We start from the raw sequence: 27403 nt of genomic DNA on the forward strand, positions 1-27403 counted from the left end.
TGAAAAACCAAGACACCTGCACCCCAATATTTATAGAAGCAATGTCCACAATAGCCAAACTGTGGAAGGAGCCTTGGTGTCCATCGAAAGATGAATGGATAAAGATGTGGTCTATATATACAATGGAATAGTACTCAGCCATCAGAAAGGACGAATACCCACCATTTGCTTCAACATGGTTGGAACTAGAGTGTATTATGCTGAGTGAAGTAAGTCAGTTGGAGAAGGACAAACATTATATGATTTCATTCATTCAGGGAATATAAAAAATAGTGAAAAGAATTAAAGGGGAAAGGAGAGAAAATGAGTGGTAAATATCAGAGAGGGTGACAAAACATGAGAGACTCCTAGCTCTGGAAAATGAACAAGGGGTAGTGGAAGGGGAGGTGGGCAGGGGGATGGGGTGACTGGGTGACAGGCACTGGTGGGGGGGCACTTGACAGGATGAGCACTGGGTGTTATACTATATGTTGGCAAATCGAACTCCAATTAAAAAAAAATACAAAAAAAAAAAAAAAAGGCAGATGCTCAACTACTGAGCCACCCAGGTGCCCCTGTATAAGAGTATTCTTAATGAAAATGTCCGGTAATGTTTTTTAGAGTGAAGAGAAAGATTAGTGTTTGGAAGAGAAAGCAAGAGTTGTGTTTTTGTTTTCTTTTTGTCACATCAACAGGAAAATTAGTAGCATATTATAAGGAAATGTCTTCATTGTTTTCTTGTGATGAACAATCATCTATATAGAGAAAATGTAAATGAGAGAGAGAAATGAAAATGTAGAGATATTGTTTGTCCATTATCAGGGGAAATTTCACAGCAATTATTAGAGAATTTCTGTGGAGGCAGAAAATTGGGAGACCAGACTTTTTTTTGTATCTTTGTTTATGGTTGCCATTATTGGGCAATGACAATGTGAAAAAAAGTCTAAAACAAAGAGAAATAAATATGAAAAAGATCAATTAGTTAATTCAAAAGGAAGCCAAAGGATTCTCTTTGCCCTTCTACAGAGTTATTTTCTCAAATGTAATATTTTTCTGGTTTACTATATATTAACAACTGTATGGAACATTGTGTAATCTGTTCTAAGGCCACATAAAATATTTCATCTGTTTCTTATATATAGTCATGCTACATAGTTTAGAAATTTATTCCCACTGGGTGTAACCTTTGTCGTCTAGATTCAGTAAATGCTTAACAGGCATAGGCCAGGACCATGTGTGTTTTGCTTTAAGGGTAAATAATCTACACTGAGACAGACAACCCCTGAGAATATTCCTCCCATATGTCAATATCATGGTTCTTTTTTAGCATGCCTAATATATCATGTCATCAGCGTGGTCACAGCAAGACAATGGCAATGAGAACCCAGTGTTAGAAGAATTGCTCCTAAAATTCCTCTTAGAATATAATACTACTGTCTAGCTATTAGAATTCTATACAAGGATTACTGTCTCTAATAAAGCCACATTTGGAACTCCAATTCTATGGAAGGACAGCAAAAAGTAAGGAATTTGCATGTTAACCTGTCCACAATTGTAAAAGCCTGTAAGATTGGAAAGTGAGCCAACATATGGATCATTTTTCAGCCTATAAATCTCATCTGTGTTGTCACAAAGAATATGAGAATGAACAGACATTCTTTTTAGTTCTTGGTCATCAAACCAGTTTTTTCTAACTTTATTGTCTTCACCTCTCTGTAGTAACTAACTCTTCTAAGTATACCGAAGGGAACACAGCTAGCCTTTGCTCTTTGGATAGTGTACACATTAATATATCATTCCTTATTAGAGATTTCTAAATGAAAACAGCAAAAATATTTTATTATAAGAGTCTCAAGTAGAACTATGCTTTATTCCACAGGCTAATCAGGATCAAGAATTCAGATCATTTACCTCTTCTAACTGATGGTTACATAATAACACGTGAAATGTAATATTAAGGATTTAGAAGGATATGAGAAAGGAAATGTCTAAAAATGAATTAGTAGTAGATTTCAAGGTAAATTATTGTTTAACAGTACTTTTTCTCACAGACTCCCAGCAATGCTTTTTTATAAAAAAGCAATAAAACATTGAAAACATTCTTTGACTCATGATTAGTATTTAACTAATATATAGCTTAGTGGGTTAATGGTCTTTTGTCTCTAAGACATAATTTTAAACTGACTTGACAAATAGTCAATTTAACTACATAATACTAAAATCACAAGTGGGAATGGGTTAGTTTTCCATAAACAAAGCACCACATGTCCCACAATTATCAAAGATATTTGTTCAACACTTTCTTAAGTTGTTTTTAATGAACATTTGAATTATTTTACTTGAAACAAAACATGCTTTCACCTTTCAGTGAAAATCTATTCTCCAAATCAACAGCAATTGTTGAAACTGGAAGTCCATGAAGAATACACATGTTCTATTTTGATATGTCCATAAGTTTATACATGAGATGTCTCTCTAAAAATAAACAAATGATTTAGAAATTATCTACTTGCAAGTTTGTTTCACTTTATAGATTTCTTATAAGACTTTGTATTGTATATATGTTTATAAATGTGCCCTTATGTCAACTCTTATAGATGAGTTCTACATTATGCCATGCTTTTATTATTGATTGTGTCTCTTCTTATCGATGCCTATTACATCCATATTTCAGTTCTTTAGGGTCAGATTTGTTCATTAAGATCAGCTTTCAGGGGGGATCCCTGGGTGGCTCAGCGGTTTAGCACCTGCCTTCAGCCCAGGGCATGATCCTGGAGTATCAGGATCGAGTCCCACATCAAGCTTTTTGCATGGAGCCTGCTTCTCCCTCTACCTGTATCTCTGCCTCTCTCTCTCTCTGTGTGTGTCTCTCATGAATAAATAAATAAAATCTTAAAAAAAAAAAAAAAAAAAAAAAAACTTCCAAAGACCAGTAATGAGAAACTGACCTTCATTTTGGGAATGAAAATGAAATATTTCAATATCTAAATTGTATTTTGTAAAGAAATAAGTGAACAGGGCAATATGAATCCTAAGATTCCTGCCATGCTTGTAATTGCTCTAAGTCTTCTACATCCTATAGTGTCAAATTCAAAATTCATTTGTTTTCCTGCAGAAGGTGTTCATTTCCCATGCTGGCCCTTGTTTTCTGGATTGTCTAGATTCAAACAGATTTACAATACTATTGTTCATTTTTCCTTTAAGGAGAGTCCATTTTATTCACTGATTTCTGTAAGATCTGATCTTTTGTAATTCAGATGGAAAATTTTAATATGACTTTGGTTTGAGACTGTATTACACTCCCGAAATATATGAAGCACCAGACTTACATTTATAAGAAAATTCTTTCTTGGGGTGCCGGAATGGTGCCTTGCTCAAGATGCCTCGAGCGTCTTACTTAGGCTCCGGGCATGATCTTGGGGCCCTGGGATCACTCTCCATCAGACTCCCCAGGGGAGTCTGTCTGACACTCTCCCTTTGCCCTGCCCCGCAGTTGTGCTCTCTCTCTCTCAAATAAATAAATGAATCTTTTAAAAAATTCCTTCTTGCCCAATCTATCTCAGTCTCTCATTCTGAGGAGTAGAATAACCCACCACAATAAGAAAAGAATGACTCCAGGGAGAATAGGTAATTTTGAACAAATTCCTCCAATTACTCAACATATATACATAAAACACAAATATGTAGAAAATATACAAATATCTCAAATTCACTTTAATTCAATGAAATTTTAGCTACACATCATACACAACTCTGAAGTTAAGAAGTTGGTGGACTCTTTGGAAGGAAAATGTCCAGTACTATGCGTTTGTCCTTACCTAAAATGGGAGGTATAATTCTTCTGTTGGAATACTAAGGTTACATTTTGAATTATTCTACCCAAGTCTCATAATTAGTTAAATTATGAAGGAGTGCACAATCAAAATGTATATCCATATATTCATATATGATCTTCAGATTATACCTCAATAGCTATCAACCCTACATGTCAATTTCTCAGTTGCTGTATCCTTTTACTTTGCATAAAAATTATATTTTCTGTATTCTTTTTTCTTCTTCTTTAGAAATTCAAGGTAAATGAGGCACCTGGCTGGCTCAGTAGGAGGAGCATGTGACTCTTGATTTTGGGGGTTGTGAGTTCGAGCCCCACATTGGATGTAGAGATTACATAAATAATTAAATTTTAAAAATGAATTAAAGAAAAATGAGCTTGCAATATTTTCTTAGATCATCTACTCAATCTAAGACTATATGCCTGTGTGAATCAGAATCAGGCATAAGGCATATATTTAAAGGGAAATTAGGCATATTGTTCAGGTGTGGGAAAATAGCATCTTCCATATTGCTTCTTGGAGTGTTAATTAACATAGCCAAAGTGCAAAAACGAACACAACCTTGACCTAGAATTTCTGATTCTAGGTATTCATCCTGCAGATGCTTTCCACATGTATGCAGAGATGTTTGTACGTGAGTGTTCATCACAGCATTTTTCGTGGGTGTAAAAAAAAAAAAAAAAGACTGGAAATGAAATCAAAAAGTATATCTAAGATAAAGGGTTAAAAACTAATTGATTAGGGATCCCTGGGTGGCTTAGTGGTTTAGCGCCTGCCTTCGGCCCAGGGCGTGATCCTGAAGTCCCGGGATCCAGTCTCACATCAGACTCCCTGCATGGAGCCTGCTTCTCCCTCTGTCTGTGTCTTTGCCTCTCTCTCTCTCTCTGTGTGCGTCTCATGAATAAATAAATGAAATCTTAAAAAAATAATTAAAAGTGGTAAATACATGAATTAGACCTATACTCTATGTTTAATGCTATGTAGCCATTAAAAAAGATCAAAAAAGATCAGATACATATCTACCTGGAAAAATTAGGGAAAAACTCCAAGATACACTTATAGAAAAAAAAGCATGATCTGGGACATTGTTTTAGGATGCTACAATTGTATACAAAATCAAACACACGCATATACATACATATGAATTGAGAGATTGTGAACAAACTATAGAATATCTTTCCCAATTTATTCAGTAGCAATGTCTGTCTTCCAATTGCTCAGAAAAAAAGCCAAAATACAAAGGAAAACAAAGAACTCCAAAACCATAACAAAAAATCTAAATTTCATTTTCATAATTCTCTCCACTTAGATGCCTACCATGCTCTAAAACAAAAACCTTGAAAACATTTTTTATTCTGTGTGTGTGTGTCTGCCTCTGTCTCTTTCATTCAATGCATTAGCAAATGCGGCTTTACCCTCAGAATACATACATAATCCAACCACTTTCTATTTCCACTACTCTGTCATCTCACACACCATTGTCTCTTTGATTATTAGAATGACTCTCAACTGCTCACCCTGCTATAAGATGTCTTTTCTCTTTTTTAAGGCTTTTTTTAAAGTAATCTCCCCACCCAACTTGGGGCTTGAACTCGTGACTCCCAAGATCAAGTGTCACATGCTCTACCGACTGAGCCAGCCAAGCACCCAAATATCTTTCTTGTTAAAGATTCCTGTTGAGGGGATCCCTGGGTGGCTCAGCGGTTCAGCGCCTGCCTTTGGTCTGGAGCGTGATCCTGGAGACCCGGGATCGAGTCCCCGACAAGCTCCCAGCATAGAGTCTGCCTGTGTCTCTGCCTCTCTCTCTCTCTCTCTCTCATGAACAAATAAAATCTTAAAAAAAAAAAAAAAAAAAAAAAGATACCTGTTGAGTCCTAGCACTCTAGTTATGGGCAAGACTGAACTCTAGAATTGTATCAGGTTCCAAATGAGAATGTTTGATTATTTGGGCCATTCTCTGTATCAGGGTCATTTTAGTTTATTCACACAGAGAGCGCTAAGAATAACTCCAAAGACATGCCAAAAATCAGAATCCATGTGTTAAGTATTAAAGGGAGTATTTAGACATAGAATAAAAAAGAAAAAAAGGATCGACCATAAAATTACATGAATTTTGCATCCTAGGGAATCCATTGCCACTTTAATTTTTTTGTTGTTTTCTTAATTATTTTTATTGTTTTAAGATTTTGTTTGTTTATTCAGGAGAGACACACAGAGAGAGGCAGAGACATAGGCAGAGGGAGAAGCAGGCTCCACGTGAGGAGCCTGATGCAGGACTCGATCCCAGGACCCTGGGATCATGCCCTGAGCCAAAGGTAGATATGCTCAACCACTGAGCCACCCAGGTGTCCCAGTATACATTGATGTTTAACCTTTTTTTTGAAAACCAGATTAACTCCATGAACTTTCCATGTCCTAGGAAAATATATACAGCCATGTGCATGCAATATTTTATATGAAGTTTCAGTGACTTACGGACCTTCTAATTATTCAAGATTCTTAGTAGATTCATTTTGAGGGTGTGCGCAGGGCAGAGTTTTCTCAGGCTTTTGTGAAAGCTTAAAAAGAATAAGTGTAAAAGGGAAGGGATCTAACATCTTGCCTAATACATAAAATATGGCAGGTTGTCTAGATTCAAACTCCTCTTTTTCTAGTTCCAAGGCCCAGGCTGTTCTGATTACACATATGCTAGGTGAATGCAATTATAAATGCACAGAATTAGTATTAGACATATATCTCCAGTTTATTTCTCCAATCAAAGCAAAAATTCAAATTTTGTATTGTGCTACTAAGGTTTTAATTATATATTTTTTCCAAACAAAAAGATTCTAGAAACAAAATATATCATTTTACTAATATAGCATTTCCTCCATTAAGTTAGGATGCTTTCCTCCCAAAAAAAAAGTATTTGAAGAACTGTGAATAAATTTTGAAGCAACTTTGTTGTCTTAGAAAAATCTTTATTTTAGAGTCTAATTAAAGAGCAAATTATTGTAAAATTGGTCTCTGTTGGACTATGCAAAACAAAAATATATTGTCATATATAATTATTACATGAAATATATATTATATGGAAATTTTTTAAAGAATGGGGAGTTGTCTTATGTTGGCAATAATACAGAATGTCTTTAGGAGTAAAAGAAATCCAGTATCGTACAAAATATTAGTGAATAGATAAATGTGTTAGTTATCTATTACTGTACAACAAATCATCCCCAAACTTAACTACTGTATTTTTGGGGGCTTCAGTCACCTGACAATTTGACTAGGGCTAGAGGTTTGTCTTCCAGGATGGCTCACTCACATGGCCATTGCTGGAAGCCTCAGTTCCTTGTCACATGAACACTCCATAAAACTGCTTGAATATGTTTTTGACATGGCAGCTAGCTTCTCCAGAATGTGTAATCCAAGAAATATAGAGCAAGAAGAAAGCTACAATGTCTTTTAAGCTCGCTGATCTCTGAAGTCACATACCATCACCTCCTCTGTATTCTATTTGTAACCAAGATATAACAAATCCAGCTCAAGCTCAAAGAGAAGAATATTAAACAGCACCTCTCAAAGGAAAGAGTATCAAAATATTTGCCCACATATTTGTAAATTATCACAACACATATAAAACAGATGACATTGAAATTTTGCATTTTGAACTTTAAAATGTTAGTGACTGTGAGTTCTGTGAAGTTGGAGGTAGTATTTATGATCATTCTCCATTGAATACCTCAGTGTATCACAGAATGACTTATTTACGGTGGGGACTTCATATTTGTTGATAGATTGAATGAATCAATGAAGCATGTTGATCTATGATTCCTCATCCAAAAAACAGTCATTTGGAAATACCTCTCCGCTATGTTCATTTCTTCATATTTGCTAAGTCTGGAGTTCCTCCCCTGCCACCACCAAAATCAGACCCATAGTTTTAAAAATTTTGAGATAAACATTTTTTTAAAAGATATTATTGTTTAAAACGAAGTATTTTTCATAATGTTGATAAACAATAAAAGCTGATTATTCTTGAGCATTTAAAGTAATAATTTTGGCAGTATCAATATTTTTTAATTTTCTCTAGAAGATGTAGCTTAATAATTCAAATTCACCGACTTTTAATTTGAACTGTCACATGCAATGAAGAAGATGAGACCTGGAGGTTCTTTTCTGTTTGCATATCAAAGAATGTCCATGGAGTACTAATGATTTGCAGGATAATTAATCTTTCTGACTTTTACTCCCACCACTGTGCTGAAATTGCTCTTGCTAATGCACCATTGACCTTCTCACTGACAAATTCATTAGACATCCTTCCATCTTCTTTACCTTATTTGAACTTTATATCAAATTTGCAATTTCTTTCTTACTCCATCCTTCTTAAAGTAACCTGTATCAGCCATAAAGTGTTGGATTATGCTGAAGTAATAAACACCACCATATCTGTAGTTTCTAACAAGGTTGTTTATTCCTCACTTACATAAGCCTGGTTCTTCTCTACATCATTACACTTCAGGCCCCAAGCTGATGGAGAACCTCTGATGTCAGTCATTATGGCAGGAGAACAGGAGAATTTAGCGACACACATCCTGCCCTTAAAGCTACAGCCTAGAAGTGACCCATCTCACTTCTATTTATATTTATAGCCAAAGCAAATCAGATAGTGAAGCCTCATTTCAGGGAAGTATGCTTAGTGCCCTAGAATTCTTCTAGCTGTCCTCCTTTCACTCAGATTCTTCTCTGCTTTCTTTTTTTCTATTCAATCTTAAATCCAGTGGATTCTAGGCCTTCATTGTATATAGGATTCATCCAGGGAGCTGATTGAAAATGTACCTGCCATTTCCTGTTTCAGTTTGTGTTCTGTATTTTATTTGGAGGCACTTTCTTTTTTTTTCTAATATTTTATTTATTTATTTGACAGAGAGAGGGCGCGAATGCTTGTGCATGTGTACAAGCTGGGGGAGTGGCAGGCAGAGGGTGTGGGAGAAGCAGGCTCCCCGCTGAGCATAGAGCCTGATACACATAGGGCTCCATCCCAGGACTCTGAGACTATGACCTGAGCCAAAAGCAGAAGCTTAACGACTGAGCCACACTGGTACCCCATTGGAGGAACTTTCAGTTTAAAAAAAAGTTACCCAAAATAGAACCATGGATGTCATCCTTGAGAGTAGCATACTAAGGGCCTAGTAATAGGAGTATCTGCCCTGTGGACAGGCAATAAGGGGATATACACTATAGAAAAAATTTAAATGATGATAAGACTGATTTAAATGTAGTCTCCTTTTTATATTCATGTACTATCAATTCTAAACAATGTTAGTGATAAAATACTTCCCCTTAAAAAGTATCTTATGGCGGGGGGGGCACTGGGGTGGCTCAGAAGTTGAGCGTCTGCTTTTGGCTCAGGTTGTGATCCCTGGGTCATAGGATGAAGTTCCACATCAGGCTCCCCGTGGGGAGCCTGCTTCTCCCTCTGCCTGTGTCTCTGCTTCTCTCTCTGTGTCTCTCATGAATAGATAAATAAAATATTTTTTTTAAAAAGTTGCTGGAAGTGTCATCATGCTGGGAGTTGGTGTGCAGGCACTGAACCGCTGAGCCACCCAGGGATCCCCTCAACAGGAATCTTTAACAAGAAAGATATTTGGGTGCTTGGCTGGCTCAGTCGGTAGAGCATGTGACACTTGATCTTGGGAGTCACGAGTTCAAGCCCCAAGTTGGGTGGGGAGATTACTTTAAAAAAAGCCTTAAAAAAGAGAAAAGACATCTTATAGCAGGGTGAGCAGTTGAGAGTCATTCTAATAATCAAAGAGACAATGGTGTGTGAGATGACAGAGTAGTGGAAATAGAAAGTGGTTGGATTATGTATGTATTCTGAGGGTAAAGCCGGATTTGCTAATGCATTGAATGAAAGAGACAGAGGCAGACACACACACACAGAATAAAAAATGTTTTCAAGGTTTTTGCTTTAGAACATGTTAGGCATCTAAGTGGAGAGAATTATGAAAATGAAATTTAGATTTTTTGTTATGGTTTTGGGGTTCTTTGTTTTCCTTTGTATTTTGGCTTTTTTTCTGAGCAATTGGAAGACAGACATTGCTACTGAATAAATTGGGAAAGATATTCTATAGTTTGTTCACAATCTCTCAATTCATATGTATGTATATGCGTGTGTTTGATTTTGTATACAATTGTAGCATCCTAAAACAATGTCCCAGATCATGCTTTTTTTTCTATAAGTGTATCTTGGAGTTTTTCCCTAATTTTTCCAGGTAGATATGTATCTGATCTTTTTTGATCTTTTTTAATGGCTACATAGCATTAAACATAGAGTATAGGTCTAATTCATGTATTTACCACTTTTAATTATTTTTTTAAGATTTCATTTATTTATTCATGAGACGCACACACAGAGAGAGAGAGAGGCAAAGACACAGACAGAGGGAGAAGCAGGCTCCATGCAGGGAGTCTGATGTGAGACTGGATCCCGGGACTTCAGGATCACGCCCTGGGCCGAAGGCAGGCGCTAAACCACTAAGCCACCCAGGGATCCCTAATCAATTAGTTTTTAACCCTTTATCTTAGATATACTTTTTGATTTCATTTCCAGTCTTTTTTTTTTTTTTTTACACCCACGAAAAATGCTGTGATGAACACTCACGTACAAACATCTCTGCATACATGTGGAAAGCATCTGCAGGATGAATACCTAGAATCAGAAATTCTAGGTCAAGGTTGTGTTCGTTTTTGCACTTTGGCTATGTTAATTAACACTCCAAGAAGCAATATGGAAGATGCTATTTTCCCACACCTGAACAATATGCCTAATTTCCCTTTAAATATATGCCTTATGCCTGATTCTGATTCACACAGGCATATAGTCTTAGATTGAGTAGATGATCTAAAAATATTGCAAGCTCATTTTTCTTTAATTCATTTTTAAAATTTAATTATTTATGTAATCTCTACATCCAATGTGGGGCTCGAACTCACAACCCCCAAAATCAAGAGTCACATGCTCCTCCTACTGAGCCAGCCAGGTGCCTCATTTACCTTGAATTTCTAAAGAAGAAGAAAAAAGAATACAGAAAATATAATTTTTATGCAAAGTAAAAGGATACAGCAACTGAGAAATTGACATGTAGGGTTGATAGCTATTGAGGTATAATCTGAAGATCATATATGAATATATGGATATACATTTTGATTGTGCACTCCTTCATAATTTAACTAATTATGAGACTTGGGTAGAATAACTCAAAATGTAACCTTAGTATTCCAACAGAAGAATTATACCTCCCATTTTAGGTAAGGACAAACGCATAGTACTGGACATTTTCCTTCCAAAGAGTCCACCAACTTTTTAACTTCAGAGTTGTGTATGATGTGTAGCTAAAATTTCATTGAATTAAAGTGAATTTGAGATATTTGTATATTTTCTACATATTTGTGTTTTATGTATATATGTTGAGTAATTGGAAGAATTTGTTCAAAATTACCTATTCTCCCTGGAGTCATTCTTTTCTTATTGTGGTGGGTTATTCTACTCCTCACAATGAGAGACTGAGATAGATTGGGCAAGAAGGAATTTTTTAAAAGATTCATTTATTTATTTGAGAGAGAGAGAGCACAACTGCGGGGCAGGGCAAAGGGAGAGTGTCAGACAGACTCCCCATTGGGTGGCAGAGACGGGAGAAATGTGTAGATTCTTACATATGTCTGAAGGAATTGTTTAGTTTTTGTTTTGAATGCTGGGAATAAGAACGAGATTAGAGTCAAAGATAATTTCGGAAGTTTCTGTCCTCAGCATCAAAAAGAATAGATTGCTCTTTACTGAGACAGGGAACATTCAGGACAGTAGGTTTCTTGCGGAATGGAATTCAAAGATTTGGTTTTATTGGATATTGAAGTTTTAGAGAAATTTAGAAAGTTGATTGTTTGGATGTGGAGGCAGTAACAGTGGCAGAAATCAGTATCAGTGCCTATCTAGCATAATTAAAATCCATAGTGAATAATTTTTTAATATCCTATTCCTCAACATGACAAAATTATTTTAAGTCGTAATCATGAAAATCAGTAATTATCATTATTTTGATTCATTCTTTAGCTGTAAAATGAAAGCTAATAATTAAAAAGAATTTCAAATATAATATGTTAATAAAATTGAGTAAAATATTTCATGTATAAACTAATATTTACTCTTATGAAACAAATACACTTTACAGTTCACTCTTTAGCAGTTTTAAATTTTATTATTAACTAATTTATTTATTTTAAAGACTTGGGTTTTTTTTTATTCTTTAAAGATTTTATTTATTTATTCATAAGTAGGTTACTATTATATATTTATTTTGCCCAAAACTCCACCAATGCCTTCTCAGCTCATTCTCCTTATGAGACTGGCAGGACGCTTATCTGACCTCTCTCTTTTTGAACTCTTCTGCTATTTTTCTTTTCTTCATTCACTCAGGTTGAGTTACACTGAAATTTCTAATGGTCCTCAAACATTCCAGAAGTATTCCCACCTGAGAGCCTCAGAACTTGCAGATGTCTTTGCCCAGAATGCTCTTCCAACCGACTTGCCTGGTCTGTTCCCTCAAGTTCGTCAGGTCTAGGCTGAAGACTATTTAAGTGAGATCTAATTAAACTACTTCTCTATTTTTTCTATATTCCTTATCACCATGTAATACCATAGTAATACCCTATATATTGTTATATTTGTTTATTTTGTCTCCCATACTAAAATTTGAGCTTCATGAAGGTAGTAATTATTGTCTGTTTTGTTTACTTGCCTACTTCCCAGACCTGAGTATCATCTGGTACATAGTAGACCCTAACTTAAACGTATGTTCAGTGACTGTATGAATGTAATGGAGATGTTACAGCAATATTTTATCCAGAATATAATGGGAGAATAACCTACAGACCATTTCTTAAAAAGAGAGTTCTTAATCTCTCAGAAATTTAAACATAGCATAAAATTGGTTACTAAAACCATGTGTTATTCTTACTGTAAAAGGCAAATAGGAAGATAAAATACGTGAGAAACCAGAAATAAAATTAACTATAAATCAGAATCTCAAAATACCCTCTTTTAGACAAATGGCACTGGGACTTATGGCTGGCAAGAAGACTCCTAATAACAGGAACCATTATTTGAGTGTTTACAATGGAATGTCATGGTGTTTCATTCAACCATCCCAAGAGCCATGTGAAGTAGATATTATAATCAACAGCTCCATTTTACAGTTAGAGAAATAAAGGCACAGAAATATTAGGCTCAAAATCATAGAGATAATGAATGGCAGAACCAAAATTTGAACTAAGATATGTGGTATTCCAAAGCCTACATTTTTAACTTCTAACTCATATTGTAATTTGTTGACCAAAAATTATGTTGAAATACTACCTCACTCCTTACACACACACAAAGTTAATATTTAAAACCATGAAAGTAGGAGAAGAATATTTAGAATAATATCTTTAAAAATATTTAAGATATAAAGGGCTTTCTAATCATTTTTAAAAGGCCTTTGTTAGCCAAACATAATATAGAAAGAAAGAAAGAAAGAAAGAAAGAAAGAAAGAAAGAAAGAAAGAAAGAAAGAGTTAAAAGGAATAACTGCCAGATACATTGCAATCAGTTATTTTCCCTAATATATAGGGAATTCAATTGATTAATAAAAGGATGTACAATGCCAAGAGAAAAAAAGACAAAAGATTGGAACAGAAAATTCATGAATAAGAAATAGCATTGTCTGATAATTGCACACTAATATCACTCATCTTTATTTGCAACAAAGGAAATGCAAATAAAAAAGTAATGAATACAGTTATCTTCTAGATTGGCGAATACTGTGATGGTTTAAAGCATGAATCTTATTGAGAATGTCATGACTTTTAGTGAGAAAATGAATCAGAAATATTCTTTAGGTGCATAGACTGATAATGGTTACCAACTTTTAAAAACTGTGTTCCCTTTGATTAAACAAATTTCATTTCTAACTTTTAATCTCAACAAGATAGTAACTCAGTGCAAAAGTACTCTACAGCATTGTTCACTGAAGTTTTTTATAATAGTGACAAATTGGAAATGAACTGCATTTCCATGAGTGAAAATCTAGTTAAATACGTATTACACATTTGGTTCCTGACCACCACAATAAAGCAAGTATTACAATGAAACAAACTAAATGAATTTTTGGTTTCCCAATGCATATTAAAGTTTTTTTTACATAATAGTGTAGTCTATTAAATATGCAATAGCATTGTCTAAAAAATGCACATACTTCAATTAAAAATACTTTATTGCTAAAAATGCTAAGGATCATCTGAGCTCTCAGTGAGTTGATCCTTTTGCTGATGCAGGGTCTTGCCCGGATGTTGATGCCTACTGACTGAACAGGGTGGAGGGTGCTGAAGGGCGAAGGTAGCTGTGGAAATTTCTTAAAATAAGATGGTAGTGAAGTTTACTGCATGGATGGACTCTTCTTTCCATAAATGATTCTCTGTAACATGCAAGGCTGTTTGATAGCATTTTACTCACAGTAGAATTTCTTTCAATCCTCTCACACCCTGCCACTGCTTTACCAACTAAGTTTGTGTAATATTCTAAATCCTTTGTTCTTATTTCAACAGTCTTTGCAGCTTTTTCTCCAAATTTTGTTCATCCAGAAAAAGCAGCTCCTCATTCATTAAAATTTTATCATGAGATTTTAGTAACTCAGTCACATTTAGACTCCACTTCCTACTCTAGTTCTGCTGTTTCCACCACATCTGCAGTCATTTCCTCCACTGAGCTCTTGAACCCCTCAAAGTCATACATGAGGGTAGGAATCAACTTCTTCCACACTCTTGTTCATAATGACATTTTCACCTCTTCCAATGAATCATGAATGTTATTAGTGGCATCTAGAATGGTGAATCCTTTCCAGAAGATTTTGAGTTGACTTTCTCCAGATCCATCAGAGGAATCACGATCCATGGCAGCTATCACCTTACCAAATGTTTTTCTTAAATAAGATTTGAAAGTTGATGGGACACCTGAGTGGCTCAGTGGTCGAGTGTCTGCCTTCGGCTCAGAGGGTGATCTTGGGTCTGGGAATGGAGTCCCACTTCGGGCTCCCTGTGGAGGTCCTGCTTCTTCCTCCACCTATGTCTCTGCCTGTCTCTGTGTGTCTCTCATGAATAAATAAAATCTTTAAGATAAAACAAAACAAAAAGACCTGAAAGTTGAAATTACTTCTCGATCCATGGGCTACAGTTGGGTCATGTTAACAGCCATGAAAACAGCATTCATCTGATTGTCCATCTCTATCAGGGCTCTTGGATGACCATTGGCAATGAGCAGTCATGTTTTGGAAGAAACAATTTTTTTTCTGAGTAGTAGGTCTCAACAGTGAGCTTCAAGTACTCAGTAAACCATGTGGTAAACAGATGTACTTTCATCCAAGTTTTCTCGTTGCATTTACAACAACAAAAGGCAGAGTACATGTAGCATCATTTTTAAAGGCCCTGGGATTTTTGGAGCTTCAACCTAAAGTCACCAGCTGCATTAGTCCCTTAACAAGAGGGTTGGCCTGTCCTTTGAAGCTTTGAAGCCAGACATTGACTTCTTCTCTCAAGCTATGAAAGTCCTAGATGGCACCTTCTTCCAGTGGAAGGCTATTTTATCTACATTGAAAATCTGGTGTTTAGTGTAGCCTCCTGCATTCATGATCTTCACTAGATCTTCCAGATAACTTGCTGCAGCTTCTACATCAGCACTTGCTGCTCCACCCTGGCACTTTTATGTTGTGGATATTGCTTCTTTACTTAAATCTTATGAACCATTTCTGCTAGCTTCACACTTTCCTTCTGCAGTCCCCTCAGCTCTCTCAGCCTTCACAGCATTGACGAGAGTTAGGGCCTTGCTCTGGATTAGGCTTTAAGAGATGTTTATGATTTTAGGGTAGTTTAAGCCTGGTTTGATCTTCTATCCAGACCATTAAAACTTTCTCCATATGAGCAATAAGGCTGTTTTACTCTCTTATGATTTTTGAGTTCACTGGAATAGGACTATTAATTTCCGTCAAGAACTTTTGCTTTGCATTCACAATTTGGCTAACAGGCACAAGAGGCCTAGCTATCAGCCTATCTCGTTTTTTTGACATGCCTTCTAAAGCTTAGTCATTTAGGAATGTATGACTTCCCCTTTCACTTGAACACTTAAAGGCCACTACGAAGTAATTAATTGGCCTAATTTCAAAATTGTTGTATCTCAGGAAGTAGGGAAGCCTGAGGAGAGAGAGAGAAAGAGAGAGAGATGGGTAAACAGTGATCAGTGGAGCAATCAGAACACATACCATCATTTATTAAACATGACATTTTATTTTGTCATAGTTTGTGGCACCCCAAAACAATTATGGTAATAACACCATAGATCACTGATTACAGAACACCATAACAAATATAATAATATAAATTTTTGAAATATTGTGAAAACTACCCAAATATGACAGAGACACTAAGTGAGCAAATACTGTTGGAAAAATGATACCAATAGACTTCCTCAACTCAGGGTTGCCACAAATGTTCAATTTGTTGAAAATCACAGTTATCTATAAAGTAAAATAAAGAAAAATGCAATAAAACAAGATATGCCTATAATGGTATATCAATAAAATTGTTTAGTCAGCTATTTAAAAAGATGGCATACATTTTTATTCATTTAACTTGCGAAGTATAATATTTTTTTTAAGATTTTATTTATTTATTCATGAGAGATACAGAGAGAGAAAGAGGCAGAGACACAGGCAGAGGAAGAAGCAGGCTCCATGCCGGGAGCCCGATGTGGGACTTGATCCCCATCCTGGGTCTTCAGGATCACGCCCTGGGCCGAAGGCAGGCACCAAACCACCAAGCCACCCAGGGATTCCCAGTATCATATTTTTTTAAAGAGAAAATTAGTGATATGTAGCTGTTCATCTCATGTTAACAGTGGCAATCACTGGGTTTAGGAATTTTCAGTGACAACTGAATTTTGTCTCTATTGATTGAATTTTCTATGTGAAAAAGCAAGCATTGAGTATATATTTCAGTCATGTGGAATTTAAGAAACAAAACAAGTGGACAAAAAAAAGAGACAAAAAGAAACAGACTCTTAAAAACAAAACAAACTCATGGTTGCCAGAGGGGAGGTGGGTAGGGGGATAGCATGGGTGAAACAGATAAAGGGGATTAAGAGGTACCTATTTCCAGTTAAAAAATAAATAAGTCACCAAGATAAAAAATATAGCATAGGAAATACAGTTAATAAGATTGTAATGATGTTTGGCAACAGATGATGACTACATTTATCATGGTGAGCACTGGGAGATGTATAGAATTGTTGAATCATCATGTTACATTGTAAACCTGAAACCGATATAATACTGCATGTTAATTATACTTCAATTAAAAGTTATTAATTAAAAAGAAAAGAAAGAAAGAAAGAAAGAAAAAAGAAAGAAAGAAAGAAAGAAAGAAAGAAAGAAAGAAAGAAAGAAAAAGAAAAAAAGAAAGAAGGAAAAAACAAAAAAAAATGTAAATTTTGAAAGGGAATTTAGATGAGGTTTAGATTTCTTCATCAGGATATATGTTCTTTCCTGCTAAGTGGTAATTAATACATTTTTGCCTTTTATAAAAGAAATTAAGTATGTTAAAAATTAAATCAACTTCACTGAAAGTGAAGGATAAATATTTTCCTAAAATCTTATTTTCGCAAATAAATGAGTCCTACTACAGTTCATATCCAATTATATACTTAAATTCTTTCATTCTGATTTTTCTCAATTTTGCCAATTTGACTTCTCAATTGTGTTCCCCTTAGGTTTACTAAACAAGTAAAATATGTAATTGCAAAAATATACCACACACATATCAATCTAAGGGATTCACAGAGTTTTGTATTATAGCATTCTTAAAAATAAGAAGCCTATAGTATGATTAGTTTTCATTAACAATTGGTCATTAATAATTATAAGCCAAATAACTTTTCTCTACAAAGGAATGAAGATAAAATTTACAACCACTAAATATCCAGACTTGCTCAGAATATTGAGTCTTCTGCTGATGGCAAAAGAAAGATCCTTTGTTTTTAAGTAAATCAAGTTAATTGGAGTTAAAGGCATGCATCTTACTTCTGTGACCCTCTTCACAAGTGCTCACTGTGTTTACTTCAAAGGTAATTAAACCTAACAATCCAGAATATACAATGGAACTTTGTATTATTTTTACAGCATTGATAAGAATTTGTATATTTTGAAAAAACGTGAACTCAAAGAACTACAATTTAACTTCTATATGGCTTATTAGATAAAATAAGTTTTAAGTCATTCTACATTCAGGTATTTTCTCTGACCAAAGTTAGAGTCCAATGTGGCCTTAAGATAGTAGATTAAATTCCATATAATTTTTATGAGAAAATTTAATTCTTACCAATTTAACAAGAGAGTGGATGCTTATAATGAATAATTCTAAATCAATTTAGAAGTCATTCTGTTATACATGGATCACATGGTAGATATTATAGCGACAGAGCGCTTTCTCATATCATATAACTGGCAGAATTAAAGTCTTGCCCCATGAGAAAGAGACCAAATTTAGTGTGAAATTGAACACAACAGTCATGAACACTAGTTGAGTTTAGTATTGTGATGCTATTGTTTGCCATGACAGAAGGCGACAGAAAGAATCTTTTTCGTCTCTAAAATCGTTGAACTCCCACCAACAATCACAGTAAATAAGTTTTAAACATATGTAAATGGGGATCCCCTTGGTACCAGGAAATCACAAAAATGTCCACTTAATTAACAAGTCTTTAGAAAGACTTGTTTCAGCAGTATTTCAACACTTCATAAACACTGTTATCAATACTGTCTGGGGTGGATTAAAATGAGTTGGGTTACTCAAACTCTCTTTATTACACTTTGTTTTTCTCCAACAAAATATATAGTTTTTCATAAAAATTACCCCGTTTTTTTTATCAGTAGTCACTCAAATTTGAAAAACCAACAGCCTACTTTAGTATCATTTCCACATGATCCTTACAGAAAAGAAACAAAAGAAGGAAGGGAAGATGGGAGGAGGAAGAAGGAAGGAAAGGAAGGAGGAAGACAAGACAGTGGCAGAATGGAAGGAGAGAAAGAAAGAATAGACTGAAATAAACTGTGTCACTTAATTTGAGAGAAAGAAGAATTAGTTAGGATTATTATATTTTAATAATCTCATTATGAAAGGTTTGGAAACCTATAAAATTTAGGTATTTTAATAATTTTGACGTAATTCACAGGAAATAAGCTAGAAATTGCACTGTTTATATTTAATCAATGAATTTTAGATTTATAATAATACATTAGAATTTCTAAAATGAAAGTCTTATGCTTAAAATTAAGAGCTACTATCTTTTTTAAACCAGAATGTGTTCACAAAGAATTGTGTCCCTGACTGACTTCTCACACAGACAAAAGCCTAGAATTCCTTCTATGCTTTATTATGCATCAACCCCTCTAGTCCTCAAAATGATTAACTATATTCTTCAGTGAACATTAATACTTACCAAAGAAATATGATTTTAAAAAATAATGTCTATTAATCTTATTAACAATTACAGAGGTGTTTTTAAGATTTTATTTATTTATGAGAGACACAGAGAGAGGCAGAGACATAGGCAGAGACACAAGCCTAGGAAAAAGTAGGCTTCCCACCCAGGGAGTCCGATGGGAGAATGGATCCCAGAATCCTGGGATGAGGCCCTGAGTGGAAGGCAGACACTCAACCACTGAGCCACCCAGGCATCCCTACAGAGATTAGTTTACGATTTATTTATTCATGAGAGACACAGACTGAGACAGAGAGAGAGGCAGAGACACAGGCAGAGGGAGAAGCAGGCCTCTGGCAGGGAGCTTGATGCAGACTAGAACCAGGATCCTGGGATCATGACATGAGCTGGAAGCAGGTGCCCAACTGCTGAGCCACCCAAGAGTCCCCAGAGATTAGTAAAAGGTAGACATCAAACTGGTAATTTTAGTCAATTACTCTGCACATTCCCTTTGAAATTTTTACAAATCTATAGGAAATGTGATCCAACACTAGTTCCTAAAATGTTCCTATGACTAGTAGAGAAAGAGGAACAGCCTCCTGGAGGAGTCTCTTCAATGTTCATGATTATGAGAGATAGTTAATCGTTGCCTTAGGATTCATTCTTAAGTATGTTTTGATATATATGGGTAGATTTTTTTTTTAATTTGCTTCTTTCTATTTACAAACATGTATTGATAAGGAGAGAGAAAAGCCTGTTTCTGTGGAAATGAGGATTCCATCTCTTGGTTTTCCCTTGTGCGGAAGAAAATGTCCCTGCATTTCCTGATGATCCCCCTCTAGTGGAGAGCCGGCAGTCTGCATATAAAGCCTGGTGAGGACACTTGATATCAGCAGCCTCTGCAGTAGCTTATGTTTCTGAAGCATTCTTATGAAAAATGTAATATGCCCTGTAGAGATTTGTCCAGCTTTTCATAGATCAGTTAAATCTATTTCTTGCATTATAGCAGAAATGTAAAATATGCGCCCTAGAAATAATCAGCTGATGTTCATATAATTGCACATTCATGATGCACATGTTTAATTTTTAAAACAGACATGAGTTTCTAAATATATAATTTAATCTTCACTTTTGCTTTTCCATGCAAGTTATAAAAAGACTATTAAAATTGCTGAAACTCTGCAAAGAGCTATTATCAAGCCCCTACTTGAAAGATCTACTTTAATACATTTCAAGTTTATCCATTATGTTGATGGGGTAAGCCATAATCGTAAATCTGTGTTTTTATTAGTGTATGTCTTTTATCAATTTATTTGAGTTCTTGCCTTTCATGTAAAAATGAATTTGATAATATTTATTCCTTGTGTCCATGTATAGAGTGTTCTTGTTCTGAGAATTGCTTATCCCTTGCTATAGGAGCTCCTGTTAGATTGAGAAGAGACAAGGGTCCTGTTCAGGAATTTCCGCAGCCACATCACTTCACAGAGTATTTGAAAAATTAAGCAAATAGCGTCATTAAATTTCACTATTATGGTCCAAATGACAAATTAACTTTCAGGCAATTTGATGCTTTTTTAGAGGAGTTTAATTTTCTCAGCAGTATGCATTAAGGAAAAAAATTCCAAGAAGAGTTGAATAAAAATTGCATCTTGCGGAATTGCCATGTGGTTACCACCCAATCCGTTAGGCACATTAGTATTACTACCTTTGTTACTAGAAAGCATTTGAAGGATTTCTTTGGGCATAAAATCATTGTCTTCAGATCTAGCTAAAATTCCACATAATAACTTAGACAAGAGAAAATCCACTTGTTCAGTATGTAATTGTGAGCCAGTAAAGGGCTGCAAGGGTACCATATTGATTTTTGAACTTCCAGTGTCCAGCACATTACCTGGCTGATAATATGCTCTTACCAGACATTTGTATAATGAATATATTAACTAATGAATACAGAAGTTATGGAAGTTTTCTTCTTCTTCACCTTAGTTAAAATTAGAGACATGCCCTTGGTTACATACTGGATTCACTATTAATTAATCAAATGGCTGAAACTGAGAGTAATCAAGTTATTCCCTGAGGCCATAAGATATGAATTTTTATCTTTATGCATAGTCCTTGGCATTTGGCTAAGCATAGTTTCTCTTGTCTTCTTCCAGATGATAAAAATCGTCACATCTTCCTACTTGCTAGTCACAAAATCAGAATTGTTATCATTCTCTGAATCAGAAAAAAGAAGTTATTCAGTGTTTTAGTGCTGTTTACAGAAAATCTCTTGTCTGCTTCATTCCTGTCTTATGTATTGTGATCTCATATCCTTGTTCTCTCACTTTGATTCTACTTAGGAATCTTGCCTGAAAAATTTTCGATTGCTTCTACACTGCCAAACCTTGCCCATCAGTCCTTTAAACTGAATCTTGGATCAGATCTCCTTCATGAAACCACGTGAGGCTAAAACTTAACTATACCCAAACAACATAAATTAAATCAGCATGACTCATCATGTTCCAATCATGTATATTAGTGTTTCTATATTCTGTGGATTAAGATACCTTACAAAGACCGTATCAGAGCAAATACTTTCAATAGAATTGTTCAGAATCACCAAAGTTAAAGAAATAAAGTTTAATTCTAAGCCCTCAAATTATATCAATGATTTAAGTGCTCCCTTTGTTTACATACACAACTAATAGGATGTTGAATTTGGAAGGTTTTATTAAATTACTAGTGTTTATGCTTTTGTTAAACTATACTATTGAAAAACTTTCCAAGGGTGTATTTCTAAAATTGTGTCTCTATGTCTATACAAAGAAGTATAGCTTCAAATAATATTCCTAAATAGAGATGAAAAATATTGGCAACCAATACTATTTGTTATCAATATATTAATATTCATTATATTAAAGATATAATTTTAAATTAAATTTAAATTCACTTACAGTTAGTGTCCACTACTATTTCTCTTATGAGAAAATAAGGAATATTGTCCATTTCCTATCTCATCATAGCAGGATTGCAGGTGTTTTAGATCTTACTAATCAAAATCTCAATAGCTGACTTTTACTGAGTCCTGTTGTGTACTAGACACTGTCCTGATACCTTTGCACATGTTATCTTATGCAGAGCATGTCATTTAGTGGTTAAGAGTATGGATTCTGGAATCTAAATTCCTGGGCTCAAAGCTCAGCTCCACAATTTAATAGTTGTATGATTTGGGGCAAATTATCTAATATAACTAAGCCATAATAATAGAATCTACTTCAAAAATGCATTGTAAGAATATATAAAAAGCATTTAGAAAAAATCCTGGCACCTAGAAAGCATCCAATATTAAATGTTAACCAATATTAACATTCACAACAACCTGATAAATTTTTTAATTCTCATTTTATGGATGAGGGACCTGAAAAAAGAAAAATGATTTGATCATAACAACATAAATAATATATGGCAAAATCAGAATTCAAATTCAACAATGAACTATGGTTTCAGACAAGAAACTAGACTATCTCACAATAATCCAGAAATGCTAAAGTTATTAGGTTTTGCTTCTGGAGTCAGTTGATGCAGTCAAATGAAGTTTTGTAAAGCTCAGCTCAGGCTTTTAAGTTGAAAAGCACTGAGGTTCTCTAGACTAATATGAAGATTAGAACCAGTGGAACCTTGACTTTCCAGTCAAGGAAAGATTTATGGCAGCAAAATGCTCTTCTATAAGACTAAGACACATTTCTAGAGCTCAGCTCAGGACCAGAATTGAAATTTCCTTCATGAAAATCTTTATTTAGTAAATTCTCTTCAAAGATACATGTGCTCCAGATAAGAAGCTTGAGAGAATTCTCCATCACAGAATTAAATAATACCTGTGGATTAAAGGTTGTTCAGTTGCAAAGTTAAAATCTCTTCTTTTTCCTTATGGTAGTTTGCTTGGTTGCTGATGGGCTCATATGAAATAAATTAGAGCACTGGTTGATCCAGTTCAACTGAATTGGACTACATATAGTTCCTACGATTTCCCAATGAGAACTTCTTTCAGTTGAGAATGAAATTGGTTAGGGGTGCCTGGGAGGGCTCGGTCAGTTAAGGGCTCGACTCTTGAATTCAGCTCAGGTTATGATCTCAGGGTTGTGAGATCCACCTGGTGACAGGCTCTGCACTCAGTGTGGGGCCTGCTTGAGAGTCTCTCCCCCTGTTTGTGTACTCTCTCTCTTTCCCTCAAATAAATTAAATTTTTAAAAAAGAAAGCCTCATTAAAAGTCAACCATGATAACAGAACAATAAACTACATGATGTAAGGGAGATTTCATTTGTAGTGAGAGAAAATAAGTTCAACATGCCTCTCTCCGGATGGTACAAGTCAGTACAGTGGGCAAAGAGGGATGGAGATGAGAAGGTGTCAAGAAGAGGCCAAGCATTGATTGGACCAGCCAAGATGCCAACTATCAGAGATGTTTACTTTCTATGAGCTGGGACTTGGGGTTTAGTATCACACTGTGGGGATCAAGACTCTTTTCTTTTATCCATTATGAACATTTCTATCTATGGTTTCATCTAGTCACTTCATAATCCAAAATTCTGCTAGATACCTACTGCCTTCACTAAAAAAGAAAATCATCTTCGTCAATCATCTTCATCAACCATCAGTGTGGTTTTTATCACATCGTGTGTTTAAATGCATCCAGAGGGATCCCTGAGTGGCGCAGCGGTTTGGCGCCTGCCTTTGGCCCAGGGCGCGATCCTGGAGACCCGGGATCAAGTCCCATATCAGGCTCCCGGTGCATGGAGCCTGCTTCTCCCTCTGCCTATGTCTCTGCCTCTCTCTCTCTCTCTCTCTCTCTCTCTCTGTGACTATCATAAATAAATAAAAATTTTAAAAAAATAAATGCATCCAGAATAACAAAATTCATTAGATGTTATGCTTGAATGAATATATCCATACTTCACGCTCAAGGTTTCTACTTTGCACTAACTTATACATATGATGTGTGTACCCTTTAATGAGCATTATAAGTGGGATCTCCTATAAAAAGATCTCCTAGACAATATATGCTTTTCTGGATGGCAGAATTCTAGTATATTGATGATTGGCTCATGTAAATTACATCAAACTTGGAATAGGAAATGCCATTGGAATGGTTAGAACACTTAGCTCTTCTAGCTGTGGATTTCTTTTAAAGAGGATCTTAGGTATATTCTTGAGTGAGATAAATTATTTTTAAAGGTGAAATAATGTTACAAATACTATTACTTAAAAGCTTTTGAATTTTAAAAGTCATATTGAGGTTAGTTTTCCATGTAATGTGTTCTTTGTATATCTATAACATTGAATGCCAATAGAAATAGAAAATTGCCCTTCACCAAAATATTCCATTTAAGAAAATGTTGGCTCTAAAAATGGCCTACACTTGAGAAAATCATCAACATGGGCAATTATTAATGAACTATTAAATGTCACTCAATAGTCTTGTTAATTTAATCCTTTATATTATTTTACATATCACACATTTTCTTGTTGTTACGTCAAAGTGCCCATTCCCCCCTCCCCCAACTCCATGAAGAAGCTATCCTTTCCACACTGTCACAAAAGCTAGATTCCTATGAAATGAGCCAAAGAATTAGATCTTTCATCAAGGCAAGACATGAAACTTTAGCCAGGCAGTTTGCACAAACAGCGAAAGGTCTCTTTTGTGTTTGCTAGCACCAGTGTGTCAGCTTTCTTGTGTTAGCAGCTTTGGGCTTTTCCAAGGAAAGCCCCAAAGAAAGTTGTTACCAGCATATATTCTACAGTTCACAGACTCTTAAAAAGGACACATTAAAACAGTTAGAATCCCCAGGGCAAATAGGGAGATTAAGTAGCCTTCTCCTTAACAGAAGCCCCAATCAGACAAAGCTCGGTATTGTGTATTCAGTACACTATCTCTTTCCAGCGCTGCACTTTACCATTGTGCTCAAAGCTTCGAGTTTGCAAAGTGTTTGGGGGGCTTTGCATAACGGTTCACTGGCACCACCATTGACAGCCATCTGAGTGTGGGAATCTTTTAAAAAGACATGATGCCCACCAAATGATTGACCTATTGTATTAATGCAATGGCAGCATCTTAACATGGAAGGGAAGGGCGAGAGAAGTTTACTCAAAAAAAAAAAAAAAAAATCCCTATCAGGAAAAAATGTGTGCTTTAATAGTCATGGTACGGAGTAATGTGCCTGGTAATAAAAAATGCATGACTTTTTGGTGAAAGATTTCTGGACTCCGTAAGTTGATTTTCTATCCAGAAAAGCTTCTATTGCCCTCTTTTAAAAATGTGTTCACATTAAATGCAGTGTATCTCTTCAACTCTTAAAGTTAGATACATGCCCTGGACTGTGGCCCCTAATTTGATTTGCCAAATCAGAAAGCCTCATTCTTTGGAGGTGGTATACTAAAATATATCCCAGGGTAAATTGTGGGTTCATGGTCAATACTCTAAAAAAGGTTAAGGAAAACCTGAATCTTTAAATAAACATAAATCCTTAATTGCTCTAACCAACTGGGAAGAGATTGTACTTATTTGGGTCAGATAAGGTTTCATCTAAGCTTTTTAATATACCACCTTGAAAACATGAAGGGTGTATGAAGGAGTGTAGCCATGACCTTTCCTAATGTTTACAGACTACTTACTCGTTTCATTGAAGGATCAAACATGTTTTAATAGGCATTAATAGCAATAATATTTCATGCAAATGTTGTTCATACCGCTTGTCCATTTTTGTACGTTTTATGCTTCATCTTTAAACTTCAGCTTAAATTCCATGTAATTTAAGGGAGGGTTTTAAATTTTAAGAAACCATATAAGAAAGAATATAACGTGATTCTATGTTTTTGGATTTTATAGAGTATCTGTTAGTATACTTCAGGTCCCTGATTCATACAAAACATGAAATGCAACAAAATGTTTTACTACATGAAAGGCTAGAAAAACGTATTTTGCTGGAAAACTTCTCACTACTATTTTATATAACAGTAAAGTAGCTCTCAATTTCTCATTAGTATTTTATATAATAGTCAAGTATTCTAACTGAAAGTAACTATTAGGAAATGAAGGCTTCTTGAAAATAAATTCATGTAAATACCGATTTACATGATGGTTTTAATAATATGTACAAATAATATATTTTCCATTTTAAATATACACTCGATGCCAGGTCTGTAACACTTTTGTGAGCATATCACTTTCATTATCATGTTGCTTGTAGTCATGTCCCGATTTTTCTACAATAAATGTAACCTTTTGAAACAGGAAGGTGCATTAAAAATCATCATAATCTGGGGTGTTGATCCCAAGTAGTGTTTTCCATAATATACTTATTTTGACTTTATGAAATTTTCCCTGTGGTCATTTTTAATTAAAGAAATAGACTGTAATTTACAATATTGGCCATCTTATACACAGGATAAGCACTCTCGTGCCTTTGAAAAATGGTTTATCACCTTTATAAATTGCAAAATTACTTGAGATTAATTTAGGCACTGTAGGTTTTATTTCTGTCCAACTTTAGTTATCTACATCTAAATGTAGATTTAATTTCATTGGTGATATTTAATTTTTACCAGATCACAAAACAATTAAGTGGATATTGAATATGTTTCACTAAAAATATGCAGCTCCCATAGGGAATTATTGATAAGCATTGTTCTCTGTTTGCCTTACTGTAGAAACAGTAAAAACAGTACTTATTCAATCATTTTCTAAAATGACAGGAGAGTAGTCTCTCAGCCCACTTCTTTTGACTTGTAACTATTTTAGATTTATTCATTAAAAACTTTAGAACAGCCTTATGAAATAGAGACTGTAAACATCATTCTTTAGAAAATAATCTTGTTGAAATGAGTGATTCTTATATAAATTTTAACAATTTTTGTGTCTGTATAATTTGGATAGTATTTTTATTTTTATAAAGTTTCAAATTAAAAAAAATAATTTAGTTTTTAAATTCTAGAATTACATTTAGGAATTGCCATGAATTATATATACCTTTTAAAGCAAATATTATTTTTTTTCAAGTATGGATAAGA

General features: G+C 34.8%; 1 protein-coding gene and 2 long non-coding RNA genes across 10 annotated transcripts in view; 2 read left to right on the forward strand and 1 right to left on the reverse strand.

Moving 5' to 3' along the window:
• LOC144301733 (uncharacterized) overlaps positions 1-5728 on the reverse strand; it is a 28098-nt gene extending 22370 nt beyond the window's left edge. For 2 of the 3 annotated variants that reach the window (XR_013368491.1, XR_013368490.1), the window contains exons 1-2: positions 5677-5721; positions 2341-2454 (exon numbers count right to left, since the gene is read on the reverse strand). This is a non-coding gene — a long non-coding RNA (uncharacterized LOC144301733). Of the gene's footprint in view, positions 1-2340; positions 2455-5676 lie in introns of all 3 variants that reach the window. The other variant, XR_013368492.1, reaches the window with a different exon arrangement.
• ROBO1 (roundabout guidance receptor 1) overlaps positions 1-27403 on the forward strand; it is a 1120933-nt gene that overhangs the window by 644488 nt on the left and 449042 nt on the right. The window lies entirely within an intron of this gene.
• On the forward strand, positions 1416-21986 carry LOC144301732 (uncharacterized). Its single transcript, XR_013368489.1, has 5 exons — positions 1416-1500; positions 12268-12428; positions 17824-18000; positions 20098-20229; positions 21699-21986. It is a non-coding gene; the product is annotated as an uncharacterized LOC144301732 (long non-coding RNA).

The sequence above is a fragment of the Canis aureus genome, chromosome 30 (assembly GCF_053574225.1).
Source record: "Canis aureus isolate CA01 chromosome 30, VMU_Caureus_v.1.0, whole genome shotgun sequence".
Classification (NCBI taxonomy): domain Eukaryota; kingdom Metazoa; phylum Chordata; class Mammalia; order Carnivora; family Canidae; genus Canis; species Canis aureus.